An 18,976-nucleotide genomic window follows, 5' to 3' on the forward strand; every position below is an offset into this window, starting at 1 on the left:
TACAATCCAAACTCAAAACCTTTTTTTGTTCATATGTGGTAATATAAAATGAGAATTAAGGTATGTAATAATTACCCAGAGGCATTCTAATATCCTCATTCATCAAAGAAAATTTTAATGATGCTCTTTGCCTAAGATCAGAAATTAGCATATTTAGAAAGAATTTTTCAACAAGAAATGAAACAAAGAAGATTTTCTGCCTAACTCCAAGTTAACCAGAAAATTAAATTATTCAGAACACCCTATTTCCTGAGTATCCCAATTATTCATGGTTCTATAATAATTTAGTCTGTAATGCTGAATTACTGAATCACATGCACAACCATTAGGTTTTTATACGAATAAAAATTTCCAAATTCTGAACGCCCTTAAAGAAATATGAGGGCCATTGCCATAGAGTCCATAGTCTTAAATAGACAAACCATTTGATGCTGCTGGTTTTTATATGTGTTCCTATGTACTTAAAACCCCTATAAATATTTCCTAAGCTCTGCTATATGCAAGGCACTGTGTTAAGAGGCATGGAGTCAAGGCCCAAGGAGATCTGTTGACTGGCTCAAATGGCATAGAGTCAAAAGGGCATATAAGACCTACATATAAAAGCCACAAAATAGGGTAGAAATTATAAAGTCCATAAAACTTACAGATGTGATAATATAAGAAGAGAGAGAGAATTCAAGCTGGCTAGCATTTAAAGTGGCATTTTGAGGAGAATGGGGGCTTATATAAAAAGATATGGACTGGATGAACACTTCACACTATGAGAAAGAACAGCTCTTGAATGGAGACTAATGACTGGCTCCATTTGGTTGATACTCGGGTTACATGGAAGGGGAAAAGTAGGCATAAATTTGGACATTTAGGCTGCAGCTCAATAATGAGTGGCTTTAAATGCCAAGTTAAGGCATTTGGAATTCAATATGTAGCTAATAAGAGGCACTGAAAGTTTTAGAGGGAGAACAGAAAATAAGTCTAGAAGCTTTGCTCGAAAACTTAAGGAGAGAAGGCATCAGAATAGGAGTAACCAAATGGAAGGTTATTGTCACATGGAAGTCTACATAATCAAATGTGCAGTTCTTCAGTTTTGTTCCTTTGGGACACTATATCATAATTTCAACGATGCAACCACTGATCAAGACATTTTTGGAATACCTCTTTGAAACCTCCTGCAGAGTCTGTCATATATACCCAACAAACATACAAATCTACTTTGTTGTGCCTCATTTAAAACTAAAAATTATAGCACTATATGCTAACTAATTTGGATGTAAATTTAAAAAAATAAAAAATTAAATTAAAAAAACGATATTGTTTGGCAGGAGTGAATACTTTATTCATTCAAATCTAGTTTCAAGTTATTCTACCTCCAAAAAATCAAATCTACCCTGAAAGGGTAGATTTTTACTACCTTGGAGAAAATTCTGAAGGAATTTATTTCTGAAGATAATTTCAAATAGAATTATACAAAATAATTTTATATTATAAGAAATGTAGTAGATGCATCATAAGCCTAAGTGTATTTGTGCCTTCAATAAACACTTGTGTTTGTTTTTTTTTTTTTAATTTTTTTTCAAGTATTCACTTTTGAGAGAGGGAGAGAAAGAGAGCCGGGGAGGGGCAGAGAGAGAGGGAGACACAGAATCCAAAGCAGGCTCCAGGCTCTGAGCTGTCAGCACAGAGCCAGACACGGGGCTCAAACTCCCAGAAACGTGAGATCATGACCTGAGCTGAAGTTGGATGTTCAACCAACTGAGCCACCCAGGCACCCCCGGTAAACATTTATGTAGCTACTCCTTCCTGACCTGTTTATGGGTACTGATATCACAGTGGTAAACAAGATACAGTGTTTTCCCTCAAAGAACTCAAAATCAAAGGGAAAGCCACACAATGACAATACCATGGAACATGCCAACAGAAGGAAATACTTAGGAGGGACATTTAACTCGGACTCGTTTCTTAAGTACCAAGTCCTCTCTCTCAAAGCTAAAATGAATGTCAAAGAAAACTAAAGATAACCCCTGGAAAACTAAGATTTGGTTTGCTTTTGCGGAGGGAGGATACATCATCTTCTACCCCTTCCTTGTAGGTAAAAACTTTGTCTCACTTAAAAAAGACTTCAGGAATAATCCTACTCAAAAAGAGTCTCTATCTCTTTTTGATCATTATTTGGAAATCCAACTGCTGGACCCTAAGTCTACTGTGATAAATTTTTCAAGAAAACTTTCATACTGTTATCATTGCCACCATTATCAAAAAATAAAGTCAAAAATTATGCATGGGTTTTTAACTGTGTGGGGTGCTGGTGCGCCTAATCCCCCACATCGTTCAATGGTCAGCTGTATATGTACGTATGCATAAAGCTGAACGTACACATGAAGACTGAAATGAATAAAAAAAGTCTGTAAATTTCATTAGGATGAGATGATTCAGATTTATAGCTCTGCTGATAATGTGATTTAACAAATAAATGGTCTTATTTGGGGGCATTTCACTTCATTGAATGCAATTAGTAAGGCTCCCTCTCAGTTAAATGTTTTATCAAGTCACACACATAAGCCAATTTTCTCGTATGAAGAGAAAAGCAAGATTATAATTGTGAGTCATGCTGTTCCGCCTGTTTCCTTTCGTAAAACCAACAGAGAATTAGTCACCTTTCTTGGGACAGCAAGGAGATAATAATGTCAGCAGGAAGAATAGCAAAGCACAAAACTTTAGTCATTTAATGGAATCAGGGAAATAGAGATAAACTCCCTATTATGCAAACTTTGTAGTTCCACTTGTCCTTAGGTGACTCAATTTTTTTTCTGATAATTAAATACCAAAGGTTTAATAGTTATTTGGAAAATGTTCTTGTTAACTGACTTATTAGACTGCATCATTTTTCTGTCCCCAACCTGTTTCTCCCACAGGTGTACAGATACCATGACCCAATATTGTCCATGATGGTTTGATTCTCCTTCTACGTAAGTTCTCATCCTGGGAATGCAACTCAAGCATCAAGGCAGGCTACCACAGAATGGAAACAAGGAAATTATGATGATTTACACTCCTAGAAACTCAGAGTATTTATCAAGAGTTGCCATAGTCTTCTAGAGAATTTGCCATGACACCACTGGCAGAATGGGAGGTTTGGGAAACCACTGTTTTCAAGATAGGACAGTTTTTGTAACTGAAAACTTATCTAAGATTAGCTGATTAGTCTAACGACCTGAAATCATCTTAGACTTGACAATTCAAAAGCCAATAAATAAGAATTTTTCCTTACTTTGACACATATTTTAAGGTCCAAAAGCCAACTCTCTTGGATGGACTAATATGTTTGCCATAGCACTTAGATACCCAAGCAAGAAATATTAAATAAAAATGAATTTCGATAAAAATGGTAGTTTTAAATTCTTAAAAAGAATTGTATCCTTACTCTAAATAAATATATATATATATATATTTAAATATTTTTAAAAATCTAAGGAAAAGACTGATAATACATGATCCCTGGCATAGTGTCTTGTGCTTTAGTGGCCCACTAAATAAATATATGCCATTTTCTACTAGCACAGGCCATGAAAGTAAATCAGGTGCTGACTTCTCAGCTGCACTTAACCTTTCAGCCAACCAACACAGCTGATAAACGCTGCTTCAGGGTATTAAATAGTGCCCATGGCACCCATTTTTTTTTTTTACCTTATATATGAAGGTTCCATTGAGAGCAATTAAGGAAGTTTGCTTTCACTCTCAAGGGGCAAGGTATCTTTTTAAAATAGTTGTCAACTAAAAATGATAAGTAATGTTAAAAGATGCTAGGTTTAAGTTCAGAGGACCTCTGTGTTAGAGTGGTCTCTGAGCCTGTTTATCCATGTATTAAATGATAAGAATTCCACCCCCACCCAATTTGCAGGATATCAAACAAAAGGACTCTAATTTATGGTCTGTAAATCAGCGGGCTCCTTAAGGGCCACCAGAGAGCTCCGGGTTCAGAGAAGGGGCAGCGTTAGAAACTACCCTGAGAAGGGAATGAGGGAACATCAAAGTTTTTCTCAAACCACAGCTTCTCTGACTTCATCGGTTTTCATAAGGAGCCTCTGAGTCAGATTTAATATAAAAAAACTCCTCAATAGCTTAAAAAATGTTTTAAAGGCACAACGTAAATCAATACACAATTATTATCAACTGAAAACTTCGTATGATTACAAATAGCAATGAAAGTATTTAATTCATAAATTAAATTCAGAATCCTAAGCTCTTTTATATTTATCTATCCTACCCATTCTCATACAATCCACTATTATCCTAAGTGGTCTCTTCTGAATATCTTAGAAATGGGAAAATTAAGGAAAGATTGGTGACAAAGCCAGAAAGTACAGTTTTATTCCCAGTCCTGTTAGCTCTTAAGACTTGAAATCTAAATTGTTCTACATCCTTAAAATGATGAATTCATATCATTCATATTCTTCTCCCTTTCATATTCTTAACCTGTCATTAAAAGGAAATGTAGAGAAAGAACTGTTTGGCATCAGATTACCTTCTAAATTTTACAGTAATGTTTTTAAACACCGGTGAAAACCTTTTGGGTTTCAAATTGCCTCCATGTAATACAAGGTTATAAATTTCTTCTCTAAAACTTTTCCCCGTACCCAGAAGGAAAAAAAAAATTACTCATCTGCTCTGTTTGGTACTTGAGAGCTTCAATTATGCATTCTAATTTTCCTAAGCATTATGCTTTATTTTCCACTTTTCTGCTCACCAAGTTTTATTCCATTCATTGCCAGGTTGGAAGGCCACCTCTACGATGCAGATTTCTTCCATCAAAAGTGGACTTCTCTTTCTGTAAGAACATCATGCGTATTACACTCATTTGCTATTATATGCTTCCTTGTGCTATTTTTTCGGCTTTGCTTTTATAGGTGTGGTTTCCGTGAGCATCCCAAATATTTGAGGGCAGTCCTGCCACTGATCTTTGAATCCCCAGCAATTAGAAGAGTGCCTACATACAACATACTGCCAATAATAATATGCTAACTTTTAAATATTTATCTTTTTCCTACTGCTTTGAACTTATTGCGCAATCTTATGAAAAAAAATTAAACACCCTCTTTCCCACTTCAAAATCTTTTTCTTTTTTCCATGTATCCTACCAGACTCTGGTGAACATTCAACAAATATAGGAACACCTCTTCTGTGCCAGGTATCAGATTAAGCTCTGGAAAACAAGGTGAGCCAAACAGGTATAGTACCAATCCTCACTGAACTTGTAGTCTGGCGAAAAGAGTAGGAAAACATTAAAAAGCAAATAAAATAACTGTGGGAAGTACGAAGTGTTTTGAAAGAAATCGACAAAAGACTTAGCTACCTACAAATAAATGTGTAATGCAACTGGAAATATCATGGGAGGTCAGGCAGGCCTCTATGTAGGTTATAAAATAAGGTGATACAAAATGTGGGCTTTTGTTCTTATTTTTGTTTTCATTTTCCATAAGCATACAGTTTGCATAGTTTTAATCCTGTGTAGCTTCAAATATATACGACTTTTTAATGAGTCTTGCTAACTCTGGATTTAAAAAGTCAGGCTATAAGAAAGAAAATACATAACTGAACCCATATATGAGCACCTGTAGTGCCGATTTGGGGACAGAAGGAAAAAAAAAAAAACTCCCACAGCTTCAGATTTCTTAGGAATCTGCCACCCCTCACCTTGGGAAGCACGGACTTCTATAATACAGCGGGTGCCTGTGGCCACCCAGGCAGAAAGCAAGCTACAAAAGGGGACGTCCTACTGGATTGCCACAGAACCAAATTTCTCATAAGGCACCCCTGACTTCAAAGGATAAAAAAAAAAAAGGGTAGAGTTTGAAAAGGTCAGGTTGTAGAGGGGGTATAATTGACAAGGCCCCGGTTTTCTTGCCTGGGGGTTCACTCTCGGTTCACCTCATGGGCTGGAAACTTCTTTGTTTATAGAAAAAGAGTTTTATCCTGAGGCCAAGGCCGTGTCTTGCCGCCCGTGGGCCTGGCACTGTGTCGGGCACACGGCAGCGCTCAGCAAACACCTACAGGGCCGGCGCCCCAGCCCCACCCGGAACCCGGTCTACTTTCTCGCCGTCCCGCCATGCTCCCCGCACCCGGCGGACCCGTCGGTCGCCACTCCGCCCCGCCGCCCGCCCACCATAGTCATCTGCAACCTGCTGACCCACCTGGAGACCCCAGCCTCCTGCGTCACCACCGCCTGCTGGAGCTATCCGGAGCTTCCGCCTCGGTCTCCTTGGTTACCGCGTTGACTCGGTAGCCATAGCAACCAGAACACTTGGTCCTGCCGCCATTGACCAGCAGAGGGCACAAAGGAGCCCTGACGCGAGTGGGAAGCAGGGAGAGGAGCTGAAAGAAGAGAGGAGAGAGAGAGAAGAGAATGCAGGAGAGCAGGGACAGGGAAAGGACCTTCTCAGAAAGGACAGGGCTGAGAAACCCAGCAGGCCTTGAAGGCTTCCTGCTGGAAGGGCTCCTGCCACATTCCAACCACTCTTCTGAGAGTTTTATCTGTAATATTTAATTCATCCTCTTGACGGCCCAACTTATACCTAAGAAAATCAAGGCACAGAAAGTTTGAATAACGACCCAAAATTACAACACTAGAAAATGGCAGACCCAAGAAGAATAACCCAAGCAGTTTAGAACTCCCACATATGTGCTGTGTTCAACTGATTATCAAAGGTCACAATAGGTAAAACCAATACTAGAATCTAGGGCTCAAGAGCTTTCTTTATACCCAAATATATGACCCATGGTGTGTGCGAATCTAATATACAGGGAGAGAGGGAGAGAGAGATAATCAACCCATGCTTCTCACACTTTTCTGTTCCAGTCACCTGTGGTGAAATTTTTTGCTTCCTAAATATGCTGTAGTTTTTTTTTTTTTTTAATCTCTATTTTATATGCTTCAAGTAGGATATGTGGTTGGTTCTGCAGTCAGTTGGTGTAAAAGCTTCTATCTCATCCACAGTGTTATCTATCTTGTAACTGGAGTAATAATCTCAACTATTATGGTTAAGATACTAAATTTGCACCACTGTTTTCCACATTAATGTGTCTGCCAATACACATTTAAGAACACATCTAATATCTTCCCCTGGCAAATTCAGTTGTATAAGACTTAACTAGCATAGATAAGAAAAAAGACACAATGATGTGGCTATGATTCTGGACTTTGAAATTAAGGCAGACCTGAGTTTGAGTCCTGGTCCTGCCACAACTTACCTGTTGTGTGACCTTGAGTGAGATATAAAACTCAGTTTGATTGATTAAATAATAATACGCTTAGTGCATACATAGTATAGTTTGGAAGAGTAACTGAAACAATGTATATTAAGTCTTTAGCACTAAACCAGGCCCACAGTTGGCACTGAATAAATGGTTAAAAAAAAATGGTGATCGTGGTATAGCTACAGTGATTGTCATCTAAGTGCTCACGGCATAAATTCACCAACTCCTTTCGTTAAATCTAATACAATGACAACTTTCAAATGGACATATAATATTGCTAGAATTTTCTTATGCAGGACTGTTTTCCAGACGTGCTCTTCAAATTACCAGGAAAGATATTTTCAGTGTGTATCCATTCATTTGTCCATTCATTAATTCATTTAACAAATATTTATTGAAAGTTCACTCTTCTACACCTTGGAAATACTGCAGTGAAGAAAACATAGCACCCCTGTTATCAAACTTGTAATTTAGTAGGGGCAGAAAGACAATATAAAATCATACAAATATATGTCAAGTGCTTTGAAAAAAACAAAGCAGAATAAAGAAACAGAAAACAATTAAGATTTCACATTTAGGTTAGAAGGTCAGGGAAGTCCCAAAATGCAGGGAGAGAGGAAGACATGGGACAATCAGGGCCAGGAACATTCCAGACAGAGGGAAGAGCAAACCAACTTCAGTCTGGACCCAATCAATAGCAGTATTTTGCATAAAACCTCTGATTACTTCTGTACAGCACATTTTTACTTTAAAAAGGAATTCTTACCATGTACTTCTGGTGCAATCGTAAAATTAAACTCATAAAAATAATGTATACAATATTCTGGTACTTGTCAAAAGCACTGGAAAGACATTAGCTTACTTATATTTAGAGAAATAGCTTAGCTTATGCACAGTTATGCAAAACAAAGCAGAGCCAAAAAATAAGCTAATGCCAAGTTACAGGGTACAATGAAAAATCTGAAGAGCTTGTCTTTCAGAACCATGATTAGTGACAAAATGAAATGAAACATGTAAAAACAATGACACCTCTAGAGATAGGATTTCCTCTCTGCTGAAGCAGAGTGCATTTAACTGACACCGGCAATTCTGCAAAAGTTTACCATATCTATATCAGGAGCACAGTATTCCTGAGGGTTTTTGCAAATTCATGCCTATTGCACCAGTGTGAAGACAAGGTTTGAACACAAGTTTTCTGAACTAAGGATATTCGATGTAAAAAGATAAAAATTACCCACATTGATAAAACCTAGGTAGGACACAGACTCACTGAATTCAAAGGGCAGCTACAAGGTCATGTTTAAAAAGATATTCTCTCTCTCTCACCACACACACACACACACACACACACACACACACACACACCTGCATTAAGCAAGCCCCGCTTATTAAGGAACCTTATTTTGTACTTGGTAGGCTGCTGTCTGGAGGAAAATCGTGGCAGGCTTCAGAACTTTCTGGTCACTCACAGGTGATAAATGTTCTTAGAAGAGTTACAAAAATGTCCAGTTCCATATAATCTTCAAACTTCTGCATTGTGATGTAGTGTTAAGGTTCTTCCCCTTTGCGGTGGTTGGGCCTTCTGAATATAGGGAGGCCTGCAGTCAAGAACAGTTACAAAAGGCTTGTGTCTCTGTTCCTCATCATCCATTCTTGCTTGGGTCTTAGTAATTACCTACATTGAAATCACAGGAAAGGGTTTAAAGCAGAAAAGTTCTAACCTGACTGGTACTGAGCCTGCCAGGTGTTACGAGTAGTCCATTCTCCAGAGACCATCCCACCCCCATCGACGGAGGACCTCTCACCTGCATTCCTCTAGAGGCAGGTGATGCCTTCTCCTAACACTTTTGCTTACTGAGCCCCAAGGCCTCAACTGATCATTCTTGCTTCTCCCTGCGGGGTCTCAGTGATCCTACTGGACAGAATTTTAAGTGACCCATTTTCGCTTACATTTTTGAATGTTCCATGTCTGACCTACAGGAAATCCTCCTGCATACTTTGCCCTGCCACCCTGTGAGTGCACAGGACAGCCAACACAATCCCCTCTCTTTAGCTCAACTACCAACAACCAGCAAGCTTAACAGTTGCACTTATGACTCCACAGATGGAAGTCAAAAATCAGTCTGCTGGATCTCCATTTGCGGGGACCCCAGTGATGCATGTCTTAACCAGATCTGAAATGACAGGGACTGTTAACAGACATGTCCAAAACATGAAAATAAGGTGAAGGAATAATTACATGTCCTTTCAATGCCCACTGTAAGAGCCTACTCAAAGATAAACTTATTCTCTAGGAAAATAAACCTTTGTGTGCTTATCATTTACTATTCTATTCATAAGCCTGGGTAAAGTTACACATTAATTGGTAGGTTTTTTTCATCTATATCTTTCATATCATGTGCATCTAGATGCAGATAAGATCCTTACTCTAGATAAAATAATTCCAGAGGTTGTGGTTTCATTGCCCTGTAGTACATTAACTAGTTTGAAATCTAACCTAGAAATCCTCTACCAATATCTTGTGTTGATGTCTATATATAGGTAGCCTCTCAAAATTTTTCTAAACATTTATTTATTTTTGAGAGACAGAGAGAGACAGAGCATGAGTGGAGGAGGGGCAGACAGAGAGAAGGAGACACAGAATCTGAAGCAGGCTGCAGGCTCTGAGCAAGCTGTCAGCACAGAGCCTGATGTGGGGCTCAAACCCACAAACCGTGAGATCATGACCTGAGCCAAAGTCGGATGCTCAACTGACTGAGCCACCCAGGCACCCCAGCCTCTCAAAATTTTTTGAACCAGCTTTACCATTCTAGTGGTTTCTTTTGGAGTGAATTAAATAAACTGTGGAGCATATACATTCCAGATTTATGGAACATGTTCTTATCTACTATAACTGCCTGTTGATATTACCAGGCCTTTCTCTTTTGAAGAGAGATGGGACACAGCATACAAGCAGCTTTCCAAAAGTACTCTCAACCTTCACTCTACTTCTTGGCTCCTCAAACTCTTTTCTAGGCAGGAGTTGGTAGTCGGTTCAGGACTACAAGTTTTCTCCCATCTCCACTGTACAAGTCCTGCAGTATAACCTTACTTTGAAATGGAGCATCTTCTTCCTTTAAGCCCTGGCAGGCACTGAATATAATAAATCCTATTACATATGGATGGGATTTTTCAAATTGTCAAGGACAGTGAGCTTTAGAGGCAACATAAAATTACAAAAAGATTTCTCAGAACCCTGAATTAGTATGATATAAATATATTTAAGAGCATCTGAAGGGCTCAACTTAAAGAAGGAAGAAGAAACGTGTAGTTAGGAGGTGACATTGTCCTTTTATAACTTTTCTCAGCATTGTAATTTCTGGCTGTCACCAATGACACAGAACTCTTCAGCAAATAAATTTCCCTAACACAAGGCAATTATTACTGATGTTTCACAAGTAGAGGAAAATCATCAGGGCATAGGATAAATTTCTGCTTCCTGCAGTGTGCAATTCTTTCCCAGTTGAAAAATAAATGTACATGCTTGTTGGACGGGCACAGCTTCATTCAGTCAGCCTTTATTCAATACCTGCTCTATCCCAGGCACTGCCCGAACATGGATAGAAAGAGGAACAAAGACAGCATCTCCACCCTGGAGGAACCCACTATCTAATGAGAGACCTGAAAGTTTACAGACAATTGATATGTGATGTAGCAAATATCACATTTACAAAATAGGGAGTCGTGACATGTTTGTGGCATGGCCAGAATCTCTGGGTCGTTCAAACACAGTATATATGGCAGAGAGGTAAGGATAAAAAAAAAAAGTGCAGTGGTCAAATTTAAAAGCATCTCGGACATTATACAATTCACAATGGAAACCCCAAAATTATTTTTCAAACAGAAAATAATCATCCTAGTATGCTTATAGCAGCATCCTTCAAAGCTAATTCTGGTGGTAGTGTGAGGACAGAGCAAAAGGAGAAGATGGAAACAAAAGGACAATTTTAAAACACGGCTATATTAGTCAAAGGTAGAAACAGTGAGTGTAGAGTAAGTCAATACAGAGGTGACAGGCCAAATGAGACAGATTCAAGAGATTTTGTAAACTCTAACAGCACTTGGAGACTGAAGACATGTGCTTGTCAAGGAATAGAGAACAGTTCACAGAAAGTAGGGACCAAAGAGGTGATGTAGAAAGTAGTTCCGTTTTGAAGTTTTTACTTCTGTGATAGCAATAAGAATTAATAAAAAAATAAAATATAGGTCTGATATTGGGAAAGTGATTGGGCTGGTCATATATATTAGAGTGGCATCAGCACATGGAGAGTAACCAAAGATAAAGGAAGAGTTTACATACAATTCATGTAAATAGGTCCCAGAGTAAGCAAATCTAGAACTCATGTCATAAGGTACTTGGAAAGACACTTTATTTGAGCATAACATTATTTTCTTTCATTTTTTTTAGTGCACCCTCTAATTTAATACGAGGTTAATATTTCTTGCTTCCATCCAGGGATTGATAAACAATACTGGTGCGCACCAATAATCCCCTACTCATCCCCCTCCCTTTGCCTGGCAGTAATCTGTGCCCCGTGGCAGCCATGTTTTACTGCACAACCCAACCCACTCTTACAATGGTTTAGCAGACAGGAGTCCAAACTAGACCAGTCAGATTCATTCTTGCAAGAGTGTGAAACTGAGACTAAGAAATTCTTGGGGTTGCAATATTTGGCCATTTGGACCACAGGAAGAAGGAAGGAAGGAAGGAAGGAAGGAAGGAAGGAAGGAAGGAAGGAAGAAAGAAACAAGAAAGAAAGACAAACAAAAGGGGGGGAAAAGACAGGAAGAGGGGATTCTCTGGGGGCTCTCCTTTTCCTAAAGAGTAGCTACATCCTAGCCCTTGGGTTTCAGGATACACCCCTGTATCCTTAAAATAAATTCTCCTTTGTAACTTAAACTAGTTGGTTTTGGTTGTTCAGAACAAAGAAATTTGACTGAAATGAGTGCCAGAAGAATTGCAATAAAAAGTAACTTTCTTTATAAGTCAAGTCCAAGTGTAGATTCCCAGAGAATTCTTTTAAACAGCTGTAGAATATTAATCCATGTCTCTCATAATTTTAAATTAATATTGCTATATATGCAAAGATAGGAAGGCATTTGGCATTCTTTTGAAGCCATTCTCTCAAAAACTGCTAAAATCTCTTGTTTATTTTTTAATCAGTTTCATTTCTTAGTTTATTTGCTTTAAGTTTAGCTGTGCCCATTTTGCTAGCAGACAATTATTTATAATTGATGTAGCTTTAGGGAAAAGCTAATCTTAAAAAGAAAAAAGCTGGCATTTCAGAGAAAAAGTCATTCATTTCTGATCCTTGCCAAGTTTTAATAAGTGTATCCTACTGTCTTCTGGAGATTTATGCACTGTTAGCTGTTCTTCATTTGGAAAATTTGCATTTTTCTCTTATGCACTCAAGCTGGGAGGCACAAAACAAGAGTTACAAGGTTTGTTTGACATGAGATGTCTAACAGTAATTTTCTTTCATCAACTTTATTCTCCTACAGTTCTCATCCCCAAGGGCAGATTTTTCATCAGATTTCGTGAAACATTTTATAACCACCTTACCTTTGCAGAAGTTGCTCTCAAAACATTCCAAAGGAGGGGCGCCTGGGTGGCGCAGTCGGTTAAGCGTCTTCCGACTTCAGCCAGGTCACGATCTCGCGGTCCGTGAGTTCGAGCCCCGCGTCGGGCTCTGGGCTGATGGTTCAGAGCCTGGAGCCTGTTTCCGATTCTGTGTCTCCTTCTCTCTCTGCCCCTCCCCCGTTCATGCTCTGTCTCTCTCTGTCCCAAAAATAAATAAACGTTGAAAAAAAAAAAAAAAACATTCCAAAGGAGCTGTCACAATTCTCTCCCGTATAGAACAAACTAGATTTACTATTCTTATGCCCACTTTGAGTTAACATGATCTATGTACCCATGTTCACACTAACTCAGAAAACCATATACATCTAATGTGAAACCATGGACAATCACCAGATACTTACTGAGGATCTACTACATACCAGGTCCTTTGATATATAGTGGCTACAAACATAAACAAGACAGAATTTTATTGTCTTTACAGGGGAAAAAAATAGTCTAGATGAGAGACACAGAGAAGAATTCAGAATAACAACTGCTAAAACTGTGTGAATCTGTGGGAGCACAGACGAAGAACACTAACCCAATAGTAGAGGCTCAAGAAAGGCTTCTTAACGCAAGTGATGTCCTAGCTAGGTTTGGCCCAGATGGTTGAGTAGGAGCTCCAGACTGGTTTGGGTGGGCTGGGGGGATGCTGAAATTAGGGAACATTCTGGGTAGAAAGAAAAAAGAACATGCAAACTTCCCCACAGTGAGTTAAAATATGGTAAGTTTAAAGAATTTAAAAATTTCCAGCATTACTGAAACATGAGAAGGGATTAGGGTAAGTGGGGAAGGGGGAAAAAAAGAAGTGGGAGTCATACTTTGGCAAAAGGAGACTGATTTAGAAGTTATTGCTATAGTCAAGTCAATTACATACTAGTGGCCAGGCCTGGGCGTAAGAAGCATTAAAGGGAAAGTGAAAGGATCCAGTATTCACACTGAAAAATTCATTAGTGGACTTGGAATTGACTAGATAAAAAGCTGAGGAATGAAGGGTGATCCCACAATTTATGGAAACGAAGACAAAATTTTTGCACTTATGCTCATGAGATATTGGTCTGTAGATTTCTTACAATGTTTTTGTCTGGTTTTGGTATTAAGGTGATGCTGGCCTTACAGAATGAATCAGGATTCCCTCTGCTTCTATCTTCTGAAAGAGGTTGTACAGGATTGGTATAATTTTTCCTTCAATGTTTGGTGGAATTTACCAGTGAATCCATTTGGGCCTGGTACTTTCCATTTCTGAAGGTTATTAATTATTGATTCAATTTATTTAATATATACAGGCCTATTCAGATGGTCTATTTCTTCATGTGTGTTTAACACATTGTATTTTTCAAGGAATTAGTCCATTTCATCTAGGCTATGACGTTTGTAGGCCTAGAGTTGTTCATTGTATTCACTGTATTCATTGATTATTCTTTTAATGTCTAGTAGATCTATAGTGATCCTTCCCTCTTTCATTTCTGATGTTAGAAATTTGTGTCCTCTTTTTACCTTAGGTAGCCTGGGTAGAGAATTATTGATTTCGTTGATTATTTTGAAGAACCAACAACTGATTTTCTTAATTTTCTCTACTATTTTCCTATTTTCAATTTCATTAATCCTGTTCTAATTCGTATTATTTCTTTTCTTTTGCTTACCTTAGATTTAATTTGATCTTTCTAGTTTCCTAAGGTGGAAACTGAGATGACTGATTTTAGATCTTTCTTTTTTTTCTAATGTGTACATTCAATGTTATAAATTTCCCCAAAAGCACTGTTGTATCCCACAAATATTGATAAGTTGTGTCTTCTTTTTCATATAGTTCAAAATATTTTTTTCATTTCTCTTGAGATTTCTATTTTCACCATGTGTCATTTTGAAGAGTGTTGTTTAATCTCCAAGTATTTAGGGGATTTTTCAGCGATCATGCTTTATTGATTTTTAGTTTAGTTACACTGTGGTCTGCAAGCAAACATTATATGATTTCTATTCTTTCAAATTTGTTAATGGGTGTTTTATGGCTTAGAATGTGGTCTATCTTGGTGAATGTTCCATGTGATTTTAGAAGAATGTGTATTCTGCTGTTGTTGGATAAAGTAGTCAATAGATGTCCTTTATATCCAGTTGATTGATGGTGTTAAGTTCAATTATGGCCTGATTGATTTTCTGCCTGCTGGATCTATCTATTTCTGACAGAGGGGTGTTGAAATCTCTAACTGATAGTGGATTTATATATTTTGGCTTATAGTTCTACCAGTATTTCCCTCACATAATTTGTCACCCTGTTGTTAGGCGCATAAATGCCTAAGAGTTACATCTTCTTGGAGAATTGACCCTTTTATCATTATGTAATGCTTCTCCTTATTCCCAATACCTTTCCTTGCTTTGAAGTCAGCTTTGTCTGAATTTAATACTCCTGCTTTATTTTGAGTAGGTTAGCATGTTTCATATTTCTCCATCCCTTTACTTTTAATCTGTATGGGTCTTTACATTTATTTTTTTAATTAAAAAATTCTAATGTTTATTCATTTTTGAGAGAGAGAGAGAGAGAGAGAGAGAGAGAGAGAGAGAAGCAAAAAGGTGGGGGCAGCGAGAGGAGAGACACAGAATTCAAAGCAGGCTCCAGGCTCTGAGCTGTTGGCACAGCTCACCATATAGTTGGCTTTTGTATTTCTTTTTTATTTTTTAAATTGTTTTAAGTTTTTATTTGAATTCTAGTTAGTTAACATACCGTGTAATATTAGTTTCAGGTGTACAATATAGTGATGTAACACTTGATAGGGCACCGGCGCTCATCGCAATGGGACTCCTTAATCTCCATCAACTATTTAACTTATCCTCCCACCCAACTCTCCTCTAGCAGCCATCAGTTTGTTCTCTATATTTGAGAGTCTGTTTCTTGGTTTCCCTCTCTCTCTTTTTCTCCCCTTTGCCCATTTGCTTTGTTTCTTAAATTCCACGTATGAGTGAAACTATATGGTATTCATCTTTCTCTGACATATTTCACTTAGCATTATACTCTCTAGTTCCATCCATGTTGTGGAAAATGGCAAGATTTCATTTTTTGATGACTGAGTAATATTCCATTGTGGTATACATCACATTTCTTTATCCATTCATCTACCTATGGACACTAGGGCTGTTTCCATTACTTGCATATTGTAGATAATGCTGCTATAAAACATCAGGGTGAATGTATCTCTTTGAATTAGTATTTTTGTATTCTTCAGGTAAGTAACTGTAGTGCAATTGCTGAGTCATGGGGTAGTTCTATTTTTAATTTTTTGAGGAAGCTCCATCCTGTTTTTCAGAGTGGCTACACCAGCTTGGGTTCCCAGAGCAAGAGGCTTAGGTCACTAATTTGTTCTTCTGCTTCTTCCAGTCTGCTGTTCATTGCATCAAGCCTGTTTCCAATCTCATTTATTGCACTCTTCATCTCTGATTCTTTTTTAACTCTTTTATCACTATGGTAAGGGTCTCACTGATGTCTTCTATGCTTTTCTCAAGCCCAGTGAGTAACCTTATGGTTATTGCTTTAAATAATCCATCAGTCATGTTACTCATATCTATTTATTTAGATCTCTGGCAGTGGCCTTATCTTGGTCTTTCATTTGGGATAAATTCCTCCATCTTCACATTTTGTCTAATTCTCTGCCTTCTTTTATATGTTAAAAAAAGCCAGTTATGTCTCCTGCTCCTTCTTCAATGTGGCCTCTTCTCTCCCTTTAGTTGTGGAGTTTGTTCTGTCAGTTTTCAGGTCAATTTCTAGGATATTTAGGATGATTTTATAGTTATCTAGTTGTGTTAGTGGGACAAGGAGAGATTAGCATCCTCCTCTGCTGCCACCATCTTCCTCTCTCCCCAGGTTTTGTTTTTCAATCCACTCTGACATTCTCTTTTAATTGGTACATTTAGACCACAGAAATTCAAAGTGATTATTAATATAGTTGGGTTAATATCTATAACATCTGGCACTTCTTAAAATTTGTTACTCTGTTCTTTGTTCTTATTTTTGTCTTCCACTTTTTCTTTTTGTAGTTTTAATTGAGTATTTTATAGAATTCCATTGTCTCTCCTCTCTTAGCATATCAGTTATGCCTTTTTTAAAAAAAATGTTTTCTAGGGTCTCCTGAGTGACTCAGTTGTTTCAGCATCCTACTTTGGCTCAGGTCACGATCTCACAGTTTATGAGTTCAAGCCCTATGTTGGGCTCTGTGTTGACAGCTCAGAGCCTGGAGCCTGCTTCAGATTCTGTGTCTCCCTCTCTCTCTCTCTCTGCCCTTCCCTACTTGTGCTCTGTCTCTGTCTCTCTCAAAAATAAACATTAGGGGCGCCTGGGTGGCGCAGTCGGTTAAGCGTCCGACTTCAGCCAGGTCACGATCTCGCGGTCCGTGAGTTCGAGCCCCGCGTCGGGCTCTGAGCTGATGGCTCAGAGCCTGGAGCCTGTTTCCGATTCTGTGTCTCCCTCTCTCTCTGCCCCTCCCCTGTTCATGCTCTGTCTCTCTCTGTCCCAAAAATAAATAAACGTTGAAAAAAAAAATTTTTTTAAAAAATAAATAAATAAACATTAAAAAAATTAGTGTTTTCAGTAGTTGTCCTACTGCTTGTAATATACATTTACGACTCATCCCAGTCCACTTTCAAATAACACTGTATCACTTGATGGGGAGTGTGAGTACCTCATAATAACAAAATAATCTTAATTCTTCTGTCACTTTCATGGTACCATTGCTGTCATTCATTTTATTTATATATAAGCACGCACACACACATACACACATATATATATGCATATATACTATACATATATAAGCATATATATGTACTGTAAGTTTGCAAAGTTAACTCTTACCATTTTGAACAAACTGTTAACTGTTAACTCAATTTAGAATAAGAAAAGGAAAAATAAAAGTTTTTCTTTTACTGTCACTTGTTCTTTCTCCAGTGCTCTTTTCTTTATATAGATCTGCTTCTTGCCTATATCATTTTCTTCCTCTCTAAAGAACTTTTAACATTTATTTCAAGGGAAGTCTACTAGAAACAAATTCCTCAATTTTTGTGTGCCTGTAAAATTCTTTATTTCTCCTTCTTGAAGGATAATTCTGGGTAACCACCTTTTTTTTTTTAGCATACAGTTTTTCCATAGGCTTCTCTCTCCCTCTCTGTCTCTCTCTCTTTTAGTTTCAAAGTTTTATTTAAATCTCAGTTAGTTAACATACAGTGTAATCTTAGTTGCAGAAGAGGAATTTAGTGATTCATCACTACATACAACAGTGCTAATCACAAGTAGGTAAATTCTTAAGGATACAAAATTCTAAGTTGGTGGGATTTTTTTTCTCAACGCTTTAAATATTTAAATCTAGACACTTTGGTGGCTCATTTGGTTGGGTGTCTGACTCTTGATTTCAGCTCAGGTCATAATCTTATGGTCATGGGATCTCTGACAGTCCCATGTTGGGCTCCCTACTGAGTGTGGAGCCCACTTGGGATTCTCTCTCTCCCACTCTCTCTCTGCCTCTCCCCTTCTCGCTTTCTCAAAATAAACAAATAAGCATTTAAAATATAATATTTAACTCTACTCTCTTCTAGCTTGCAGTTTCTAAGGCGAAATCAATATAATTCCTGTCTTCGCTTTTTTCTAGGTAAGGTGTTTCTGCCTCTGCCTTGTTTTAAGCTTTTTTTCTTTGTTTTTGATTTCTATAATTTGAGAATGATATACCCAGGCATAGTTACTGGTATTTACTCTGCTTGGTATTCTCTGAGCTTCATAGATCTGTAGTTTTGTATCTAACATTAATTTGGGGAAATTCTCAGTCACTCTTGCTTCAAATATTTCTTCTGTTCCTTTCTCTCTTCTCTGTTATTTCCATTACATGTATCTTGCACCTCCATAGCACTTGGAAATTCTGTTCTTTTTTTTTTTTTTCAGATTTTACCCCTTTGTTTTTCAATTTTAGGTTTCTTTTGAGATATCCCCATGCTCAGAGATTCTTTCCACAGCCATATGCAGTCCAGTAATAATCCCATCAAAGGCATCCTTCATTTCTGCCACAGCATATCTGATTCCTAGCATTTCTTTTTGGT

At 37.9% G+C, this 18,976-nt stretch overlaps 1 protein-coding gene across 3 annotated transcripts in view; it reads right to left on the reverse strand.

The window, feature by feature from the left end:
• ZBBX (zinc finger B-box domain containing) overlaps positions 1-6,602 on the reverse strand; it is a 116,520-nt gene extending 109,918 nt beyond the window's left edge. Inside the window, exons 1-3 of one of the 3 annotated variants that reach the window (XM_047873959.1) lie at positions 6,186-6,602; positions 5,133-5,253; positions 4,742-4,822 (exon numbers count right to left, since the gene is read on the reverse strand). The gene's annotated coding sequence lies outside the window, so the exon portion shown is untranslated. The remainder of the gene's footprint in view (positions 1-4,741; positions 4,823-5,132; positions 5,254-6,185) is intronic. The other 2 variants (XM_047873962.1, XM_047873960.1) reach the window with 2 other exon arrangements.
• Positions 6,603-18,976: the final 12,374 nt, after the last annotated feature.

Source organism: Prionailurus viverrinus, chromosome C2, assembly GCF_022837055.1.
Source record: "Prionailurus viverrinus isolate Anna chromosome C2, UM_Priviv_1.0, whole genome shotgun sequence".
NCBI classification, from domain to species: Eukaryota; Metazoa; Chordata; class Mammalia; order Carnivora; family Felidae; genus Prionailurus; species Prionailurus viverrinus.